The sequence below is a fragment of the Zootoca vivipara genome, chromosome 10 (genome assembly GCF_963506605.1).
Source record: "Zootoca vivipara chromosome 10, rZooViv1.1, whole genome shotgun sequence".
Taxonomy (NCBI): domain Eukaryota; kingdom Metazoa; phylum Chordata; class Lepidosauria; order Squamata; family Lacertidae; genus Zootoca; species Zootoca vivipara.
The window spans coordinates 64843115-64852935 of record NC_083285.1 but is presented as its reverse complement, the minus strand read 5'-3'; the positions used below and the strand labels follow the sequence as shown (position 1 = coordinate 64852935).

The following is a 9821-nucleotide window of genomic DNA, read 5'->3' as shown; positions in this document are numbered from 1 at the left end:
GTAAGTTTGGAAATATAGCTGCTTGCAAGTGTTTTTTGAACTAAGTTTAGGATTCCTTTTCGTGGGCTGTGTGTGTGTGTGTGTGTGTGTGTGTGTGGCTGGCTATCTTGTTTTGTGCCTAACCATCCTATCATGTGTGTTTGCCAATTTATGCACCAGGGAGGGACCACACAGCGGCAGAGCACCTGCTTTGCATGCAACAGGTGCCAAATTCAGTCCCAGCCATCTCCTTTCAGGAGGGTGAGGGAGGGGATGACGAGAAAGACCCTCCTCTGGCCAGGAAAAAACCAAGCCTTAGGAGGAACGGCTGAGGGAGTTGGGTATGTTTAGTCTAGGAAAGAGGAGACTGAGAGGAGATAAGATAGCCATCTTCAAATCATCTGAAGGGCTGGCACACAGAGGATAGAGCAAGCTTGTATTACACTTCTCTGGAGTGTAGGACTCGAACCAATGGCTTCACGTTACAAGAAGGGAGAGTCCGACTAAGACCTTTCCGGCAGTAGGAGTTGTGGAATGGACTTCTTTGAAAGGCGGTGGACTCTCCTTCATTGAAGATATTTAAGCAGAGGTCGGGTGGTCATCTCTCATGGATGCTTGAGTTGAGATTCCTGCATTGCAGGGGGTTGGACTAGATGGCCTTGGGGGTCCCTTCCAACTCTACAATACTAGGATGATGTAAGACCTTGGGAGAACTGCTGCCAGTCAGAGTATAGAAAACTGAGCTGGATGGACAAATAGCCTGAGCTGCAATAAGGCACTGCCCTAGTTTTCAATTATTTTGCTTATATGTGCATTTGATGCTGGGGGTGCAGGTGGGAGGTACTAAGAATCCCACTTCTGGCACCTTGCATTTTGTGAAACCCAGCATGGCCCAGGGCGAAAGAAACAGAGCGCATAGGAAATGAAAAGGACTATAGGAATCATGATGACAGGAACCTTAAGAAGCTGCCTTATACTGGATCAAAGCATTGGCCCATCTAGCTCAGTATTGCCCGCACTGGCTGGCAGCTACTTGGCACAGTTTCTAACGTGCTCTAATGCTTAAGTGGGGTCTGTCCAGTCCTGCTGCACAACTATAGCCAGCCAGGCACCTCTGGTCATTTCTCCTGCTCTTCTCCTCCCACCTCTGGTACCCAGAGGTACACTGCCTCTATCTGTGGAAGTTCCATTTAAGCGCGGATAGACCGATTTGATGCAGAGACCCGCCTGTCCACGGATGTTGAGGTTTGCAGCACGTTGGGACCATAGGACCCGAGCGCTGCTTAATTTCTCCACCGTGAAGGATTCAGAAGCCCGCAAGGAGGGTGTGCATTGGCTCTTGGCAATGGGGTGGCTGCATTGGCAGCCGAGGACAGTTTCCTGCGAGCTTCTCTGCGATGTGTGTGTGAAAGAGAGTTGCTGGTTAGTCGAGAGCCTGTTATGAAACCAGATTCAAGCAGCTCCTTGAATCAGGCAGCGGGGAGGCGAGGGGAGGCTGCCTTGTGCACACAGCCAGGGATCATGTGTGTCCACCACGTTCCGTAATTTGCAAGTGGAGTACAAACGGTTCGTGGCGGATGGCACCACACTCTGCTTTTGGGGAACGGAAAGGGAGCGTGCGGGAATCAGGGAACCCGGAATTCAGCATGCGCTGCGAGTTTGGGAGGTGCTGGGTGAAGGTGTGCCGTGCTTCTTTCGTTTTGGAGGAAACGGAAATTTTGTGTGCATATCTTATCTCTCTTTCGCCTCTTGGCTTGGGTCTCCAAACTGCACGATCCTGGGCCCTGGCAGCTCAGGGGAGCACAGATCGCTTCTCCGAGAGCAGCCACAGGCAGGAAATAGGCAGCTCTTTCAGCGGAGAGGAAGAGGAGGATGGGAAAATGAGGATAATCTTTTGCAGAGTGTTTGCTGCAAGTGGATTCTTGACCCACTGGCTCAGATAGGAGGAGGGGTCACAGACAGAAGCCTCACCGCGGTTCCTCCTTTCCCTTTCGCTCGGAGCAGATTTTGGGAGCCGTCCAGGAGCACCGCCAGCAAAAGGAGAAGAGTGCGCATGCCAGGCAGCAAGTGGATTTGGTGCCTGAGATGAAATGAACTTGCTGCCTTTGTCCTCACGAGGACTGCCTAGGATCCCAGTCGCTTGGCGAGGGTGGGTAAGTCAAAATGCCATTTTAGTTCTGGACCCGTGTTGAGAAGCTTGTTTATTGGTTTTCTGTCGTTTGCACTGCACGCTTTCCAGATGCTTTGCAACCTTGGCGGCATTTCAAACAGTCGCTGTGAGGAAGCTTATCTCTGTCCCCATTTTAGAGGCAGACAACTGAGGCTGATGAGTCGGATTGCCTACGGACAGCAGGCTTTCTCTCCTCCCCTCTCCCCTGTCTCCCTCTGTTGTTGCAGTGTGACTAATTTAGCTCACAATCGTAGACTACTTGTAGAGTTGGAAGGTACCCCCGAGGGTCGTAACCCCCTGCAATGCAGGAATATTTTTGCCCAACGTGGGGCTCGAACCCACAACCTTCAGATTCAGTGTCTCGTGCTCTGCAGACTGAGCTATCCTGAAGATGGAGGAGTAGCATGCTTTAAATGGCGGGGTGAGTGTTGCATATCAGGTCCAGGGATTAAAAGAGACCTCTAATGTAGAACCACCAGCCTGCCATAGGTTGCCCTTTCTGGTTTTTCCTAAAATCGGAACCCGATTCCCACGTAGCTTATTTTCCAACGACAATGCTTACAACAGGGCGGTTTTGTTGCCATTGTTCTTTTCTCCTTCCTGGCTGCAGCTGAGCATCCCAAATCATTTTGCATGATTCTCGCCACAGCCCTACAAATGTTCGTGTGTCTGTATTGCAGATGGAAGATTGTGGGGGGTGAGAGGGCAGCCGTGGAGAGCTCAGGGCTTACCTACAGCTTCCTAAAGGTGTAATGCAAGATTTGGACCCCAGTAATAAAACAATGCGGGGGGGGGGGAGCACGTTTTGCTCTCTGTAGCTTGCAGCAGATGCTTCCCACATGGAGGGCTCATTGCGATAGACTGGCTGGCTTTGCATGTGGAAATTTCTGGCTGTTCCCAGTGCAAGGGGGCAGGTGGCAGGAAGAACCGTCCTCTTGGTATCCTAGAGAGATGCTTCTGCTGTTGCTCAGTCAGTCCTGGCCAAGACAGCAATGCTCTGACTAAGGAGACCTTCATGTGACCATGTGCTGCTTAGGTCCTACATCATGCATCTTCCTGGCCATGGAGTCCCTTGCTCACTTCTCCTTTCTCCTTCTGTAGGATATTCTGACTTGGACAATGCAGACTAATCTGCTGTCTCCTTTGCACAGAGCAGCTCCTAGATATTCAGGGTATACGGAGTAGGGATGAGCAAATCATTCAGTTCTTCACAGTTTCACATTGGTCTGCAATTTTTTAAATCATTGTGAAAATTCACCAGCCTTTTAGCACACGTTTAACTTTAACATGTTGCGGGTGGCGCTGTGGGTTAAACCACTGAGCCTAGGGCTTGCCGATCAGAAGGTCGGCAGTTCGAATCCCCGCGACGGGGTGAGCTCCCGTTGTTTGGTCCCAGCTCCTGCCAACCTAGCAGTTCAAAAGCACGTCAAAGTGCAAGTAGATAAATAGGGATAATGGCGGGAAGGTAAACGGCGTTTCCATTCACTGCTCTCGTTCGCATGCTGTTTTTGCTAACAAAGTAATGCAGACTTTACCCCAATTTAGGCATTTTTGTAACCAAAATTGAGAGAAGCACGAATTTCAAAGGACAGCTGTGTTTTGAGTTTTTGTATTGTTTGGGAAAGCGAGTTAGACTTGCTTTAGATGCACTTTTAAAATGTGAACTGAATCTAATTTCTCCCACTAACATTGAGATAGATTTTGGTTCAAGTCTCTACAACTTCTTTGTTTTTATGCATACTGTCTTAATTCGTGGCCATTTTAAGTTGTGTCTTGCACTCTCGATTATTGCTTTATATCTGAGCTGAAATGCAAAAAATTCTGAAAAGCCAAAATTCTGCACTGCAGTTTCAGCCTCAAAGAGTTTCCAGGAATTGTCTCACTAATACAGTTTTCCAAGTATGTACTGTACAATCTGTTTTATAATTTGCCAAAATATTTTTAATATGACCTTGGAATCCTATGATGCTTAATTCCAGTATTAGTATTAGGCAAGTGCCTTCTTTGTCCTGCTTTCCATGCCTGCTAAAAAGACTTTTGTTTAGACAAACCTGCACAGACGACATGTATGTGTGATTATGCACTTTGTTGACTGCGTTTGATAGTGACATGCAATGGCACTTAGTATTTAGAGTTTAGTTCTCGGCTATATTTGGCATATGACATCTTAAGGAGATCTCAGGTTTGGTGCACTAAAAACCCAAATAGCCTTTTCAAATCCTAAAAAGTGCACCTGGTCCAGTACTGTGACCAGCCAGATCACTGTGAGAAACTCACAAGTAGGACATACAGGAAACTTTCTCCCCCCACCCCCAAAAAACACAATAATTGGCCTTCAGAGATATACTGCCACTGAACTGGAGGCTCTATTCTCCTAACCAAGGATTTGCCAAGTTTTCCTTCCTCCTTCTTTTGGGCCCCAAGTCAAGACCGTATTCTTCAACTGTGTGCTTGGTTCCCAAATTATGGAAGCGTAGGATCTGCCTTACATCGAGTCAGACCAATTGCCCAGCTAGCTCAGTATTGCAAATACACTGACTGGCAGCAGCTCTCCAGGGTTTCAGATGGGGTGGGGAGTGGAATCCTGTCCTATCTGGAGAGGCCAGGGATTGAACCAGTGACCTTCTGCATGCAAAGGAGATGCTTCACCGGGTTTCCAGAGACAGGAAGCTGAGCAAGACTTTGAACTTTTGTTTGAGGCCCTGGTGATCTGCTTCCATTCAGAAGAGTAGACTATACTAGGCTGTATGGACAGGTGTGTGTGTGTGTGTGTGTGTGTGTATAGAATGCAGCCCATAGTTAAACTGTGGAACTCTTTCCCACAAGAGGCAGCGATGACCACCAACCTAGGTGGCTTTAAAAGAAGTTTAGAGAAATTCATGGAGGAAACGGCTGTTGATGGCTACCAGCCACAATAGCTATGCTTTGTCTCCATGGTTGGAAGAGGAGAGTTGCTCTTGTGCTCAGGTACCTCTAGGCCATTGTGAGAACAGGATGTTCGACTAGATAAGGGGTGATGTGATGGCCATGTTCAAATATATAAAAGGATGTCATATAGAAAGAGGGTGAAAGGTTGTTTTCTGCTGCTCCAGAGAAGCGGACACGGAGCAATGGATTCAAGCTACAAGAAAGAAGATTCCACCTAAACGTTAGGAAGAACTTCCTGACAGTAAGAGCTGTTCGACAGTGGAACTTGCTGCCAAGGAGTGTGGTGGAGTCTCCTTCCTTGTAGGTCTTTAAGCAGGGGCTTGACAGCCATCTGTCAGGAATGCTTTGATGGTGTTTCCTGCTTGGCAGCGGGTTGGACTGGATGGCCCTTGTGGTCTCTTCCAACTCTATGATTCTAGATGGTATAAAGGTAAAGGACCCCTGGACGGTTACGTCCAGTCAAAGGCTCATCTCCACTTTCAGGCCGAGGGAGCCGGCAATTGTCCACAGACAGCTTTCCACTTCTGGTGCAACGGAACACCGTGACGGAAACACCGTTTACTTTCCCACCACAGCAGTACCTATTTATCTACTTGCACTGGTGTGCTTTCGAACTGCTAGGTTGGCAGAGGCTGGGACAGAGCAACAGAAGCTCACCCCGTCGCGGGGATTTGAACCGCCAACCTTCCAATCGAACAGATGGACCATGGACCTGGTCGAAGAAGCCTTTTCTTATGTTCTTATGATAGCCTGGCCTGATTTTTTTTTAAGCTTCCTGTACTTCTAAGGATGTGGCCTACAGCAGTGGTTCTCAAACGTTCTTCTCTGAGCCACACTTTCAGAATAAGAATCTGCTCACACCCACACCAAATTTTATATTGCTAAAAAACAAAAAAAATACATTGGAAAACACAGCCAGGGTTGTCCTCAGTGTCACTGGAGGCTCTTGCTCTCATTTGGAAAAGAGATCTACCCGTACAGGCAACTCCCCATTCATGTGTGTTTTGTTTCCTCGCGACACACACACACATGGAAGGGGAAATGGGGGACACCCAGTCAACCGAGCCTTGCTGTCACAGCTAACACAAGCAGGAAAGCTTCTGCCCCTCGTGTGAGCAGGAGGGCCGAGGAAGACTCTCCTGGATGCCCCCCATTTTACGCAACTCCGCGTACATGCACAAGGGCCCGTAACGGAACCCCTGCATAAATGGGGAGTCGCCTGTATCCTGCCAATAACAAAAAAAAATGGAACCATAGAACTGTAGAGTTGGAAGGGACCCCGAGGGTCATCTAGTCCAGCCCCCTGCAATGTAGGAATCTCAACGGAAGCATCCATGACAGATGGCCATCCAACCTCTGCTTAAAAACCTCCCAAGGATGGAGAGCCCACCACCTCCCGAGAGAGACCGTTCCACTGTCAAACAGCTCTTAGTAACAGAAAGTTCTTCCTGTTCAGTTGGAATCTCCTTTCTTGTAACTTTGAAGCCATTGGTTCGAGTCCTACTCTCCAGAGCAGGAAAAAACAAGCTTTTCTTTGTTCTCTGATATTTGAAGATGGCCGTCAAAGCTCCTTTCAGTCTCCTCTTTTGCAGGCTAAACATCATAGCTGTCAAGTTCTCCCCTTATGTTGAATAGGCTTCCTTGTGAGAAAAGGGAAAACTTGAGAGCTATGCTAAACATACCCAGCTCCTTCAACCATTCCTCATAAGGCTTGGCTTCTAGACCTTTGATCCATCTTGGTTTGCCCTCTTCTGCACACCTTTCAGCTTGCTCCAGTTATTTGGATACTATACTATACTACAATAGGGACCCAGGTGGCGCTGTGGTTAAACCACTGAGCCTAGGGCTTGCTGATCAGAAGGTCGGCGGTTCGAATCCCTGTGACGGGGTGAGCTCCCATTGCTTAGTCCCAGCTCCTGCCAACCTAGCAGTTCGAAAGCACGTCAAAATGCAAGTAGATAAATAGGAACCGCTACAGCGGGAAGGTAAACGGCGTTTCCATGTGCTGCTCTGGTTTGCCAGAAGCGGCTTTGTCATGCTGGCCACATGACCTGGAAGCTATACGCCGGCTCCCTCGGCCAATAATGCGAGATGAGCGCGCAACCCCAGAGTCGGTCACGACTTGACCTAATGGTCAGGGGTCCCTTTACCTTTACCTACTATACTACACTGAAATGTTTAAAGGTTTCTTTGTCCTTGAATCTCCCTGCCGTCCTCTCCTGCCACACCCTTTGAGAGCGGCTGAGCTATAGTTTCTAAGCAACATAAATTAGGTGCCAAGTGCAACTTATGGTTTGGTCCCTCTTGCTCAACAATATCCTTTTAGCCGCAGGAAATTTTTTGTTGAGTTTCTGCACTGTTCTGCACATTTCTCTATTTGCATTGGCAGCCATCAAACGGAGATCCGAATTGGAGGCTCGACACCTCCATGCCTTTATCTTCATTATAGCTTGCAGCTAAAGGAATACAATTGCTATTGTTAGCCACAACGGCTATGCCCTACCTGCAGAATCAGAGACAGCCTGCTTCCGAATCAACAGTTGCTGGGGAGCAGCAGGAGGAGAGGGCTATTGCTCTTATCTCCTGCTTTGTGGCCGCCCTGTTGGGGCATCTTGTTGATGATCGTAGAGATCAGGGCAGTGGACTAGATTGGCCTTGGCTCTGGTCCAACGGCGAGAGAGAGAGAGAGACTTGTGCATTTTCTGCTTTTCTGCAAGGCTGATCACGAACTGAGAGACAAGACGTGTGTCCTTTGCAGTCTGCTGGACCCGAGGCCAAGGTCTACGATAGCAGTAATGGCCGTGGAGGTTTTATTATAAGATGGTACAGGAAGAGGCAAAGCGTCCCACGTTTTGGTTTTTCGTGAGATCTGCCTCCGCTGCCCACAAAAACACTCCCTGATCTTTGGAGAGGAAAACGTAAAGAGCAAGTTTCCAAGTGAGCAGATCCACCAAAAGGAGTGGGCGTCAAGGTCACAGAGAAAGCCATTCTCGCTGTGGTTTCTGCGCAGGCGGGAAAAGGCCCGAGAAAAAGGAAAGGGTGGAGGAAACTTGCTCGAATTCGGCAAATAAAGGGGTGTGGTAAGGCACAGGGCCACATTTCTTAATTTTAATTATACATTTTAAAAAAAACATTGTTTTGTCGCTGCTGCTTCTGCAGGTCCTTACATGGGCTAACCCAGCCCAGCCTTTGCCAGCCTGGCTCCCTCCAGATGCTCTGGGTGCTGGGAGTTCTAGTCCAAAAACGTCTGGAGGGAATCAGGTTGGCAAAGGCCATAGCTCCAGAAAAGGCCCGGCTCTTATCACAGCCAGCTTCTCGGGACATTTCCAAGGAGTCCTTTGCCAGCAGAACTGGAGCTCAGTACCCCTTATCTCAAGGAGGAAGCTGTGGGTTTTTATAGTTTTCGTGATTTGTAACTGCCAGGTACGAACTGGGATTTGAGGATCAGGTTTCGTCAAGGGCGATGCCAGCAGGAACATTAATTGCCAAGGAAGTCAGAGCCGGCCATGAAAGGAGATCTCTCTAGCCATTCATTGCCACTTGCCTACCTGCGTGGTGCGGGGGAAGAGATATCGCCCCGGGTTCGTTTATTGCGGCGGTTTAATCGTTATTACTTATCCCACACTGATGGGCTCCTCCTGGCTAAGGTGCCCTCTCTTTATTGAACACTACTCAGCAGGGTGGATTCGATTTAAGTCAAATTGATTTAAACTACGATTTAAGTCACTAGTCAGTAAGACTTGATTTAAACCATTTTTTTACAGAAAGACTCATTCTTGCTGGTATAATCTTCATATTTACAACCAGATGAAGGTTTCATTTTTGGAATAATAAATTTTCAGAGTAGTTTTTGCAGTCATATCAAAAATTTCTGATTTGGTTATACTATTAGAAATACATAAGACAGATAATTACAAAATTATTGTGAGGTTTAATCAGTTAACTGTTTCTATTTGGGCAACTTTTCTGCTTTCTGCTGTACTTTATTGGAAGGAGAAATATAATCGTTTCCTTAATAACAATTTAAACTATTTAACTACAACAATAGCATTATAGCATATGTATCCATGTTTGTTAACTGATGTGGTTAAACAATTAAAAACAATTTTAAAAAACAGACGGAGTTTTAGCACACATGAAAAACGTAAAACAAACCCTTATTTCCTTTGGACTAGATTGCAACTAACATAGAAAACTATCTTTAGAAATATTTTTTCCTCCAAAAGCATTTTATTTTAAAAATCCGATTTAAATAAAAAAAAAATCTGATTTAAATTTTTTAAAAATCAATTTTTTAAAAAAAACCTAATTTATTTTTGTCCACCCTGCTACTCAGACAAAATATAGCACCGAGTGGAAGGGGTTGTTTTCCAGTAAAGGTGCCAGCACACTCACACCTAAAGCATATGTGGTGCCAGGGTGCAAAAAAACTGCCCAGTTTTGGGGGGAGGGGGGAGGCCAAAGTTGTTGAGCTTTTTTATGGGGGCAGCTCAGAGTTGCTGAGCTTTCTTGGGAGGGAAGCTGCACGCCTTGTGTCAGCAGCGTGTGTGTGCTGGGCGGCCCTCTCAACGGCCCGCCAATCCCAGGCGTGCAGGAGGGCAGAGCCGGCCAGCTGCCTCAGCGCCCATAGCAGAAAAGCCTGCGGCTGGCCTGGCTCTTCAATCCCCAGATTCCAAATCCCGGCCCTGGACTCTCAGCCTGGCGCCCCTGAGAGCTCGGCGCCCGGGTGCCCCGCACCCCTAGC

General features: G+C 47.6%; 1 long non-coding RNA gene across 3 annotated transcripts in view; it reads left to right on the top strand.

The window, feature by feature from the left end:
* Window positions 1-9369, top strand: part of LOC118091262 (uncharacterized) — an 86330-nt gene extending 76961 nt beyond the window's left edge. For 2 of the 3 annotated variants that reach the window (XR_009558231.1, XR_009558232.1), the window contains exon 3: window positions 1981-9369. This is a non-coding gene — a long non-coding RNA (uncharacterized LOC118091262). The remainder of the gene's footprint in view (window positions 1-1980) is intronic. The other variant, XR_009558230.1, reaches the window with a different exon arrangement.
* Window positions 9370-9821: the final 452 nt, after the last annotated feature.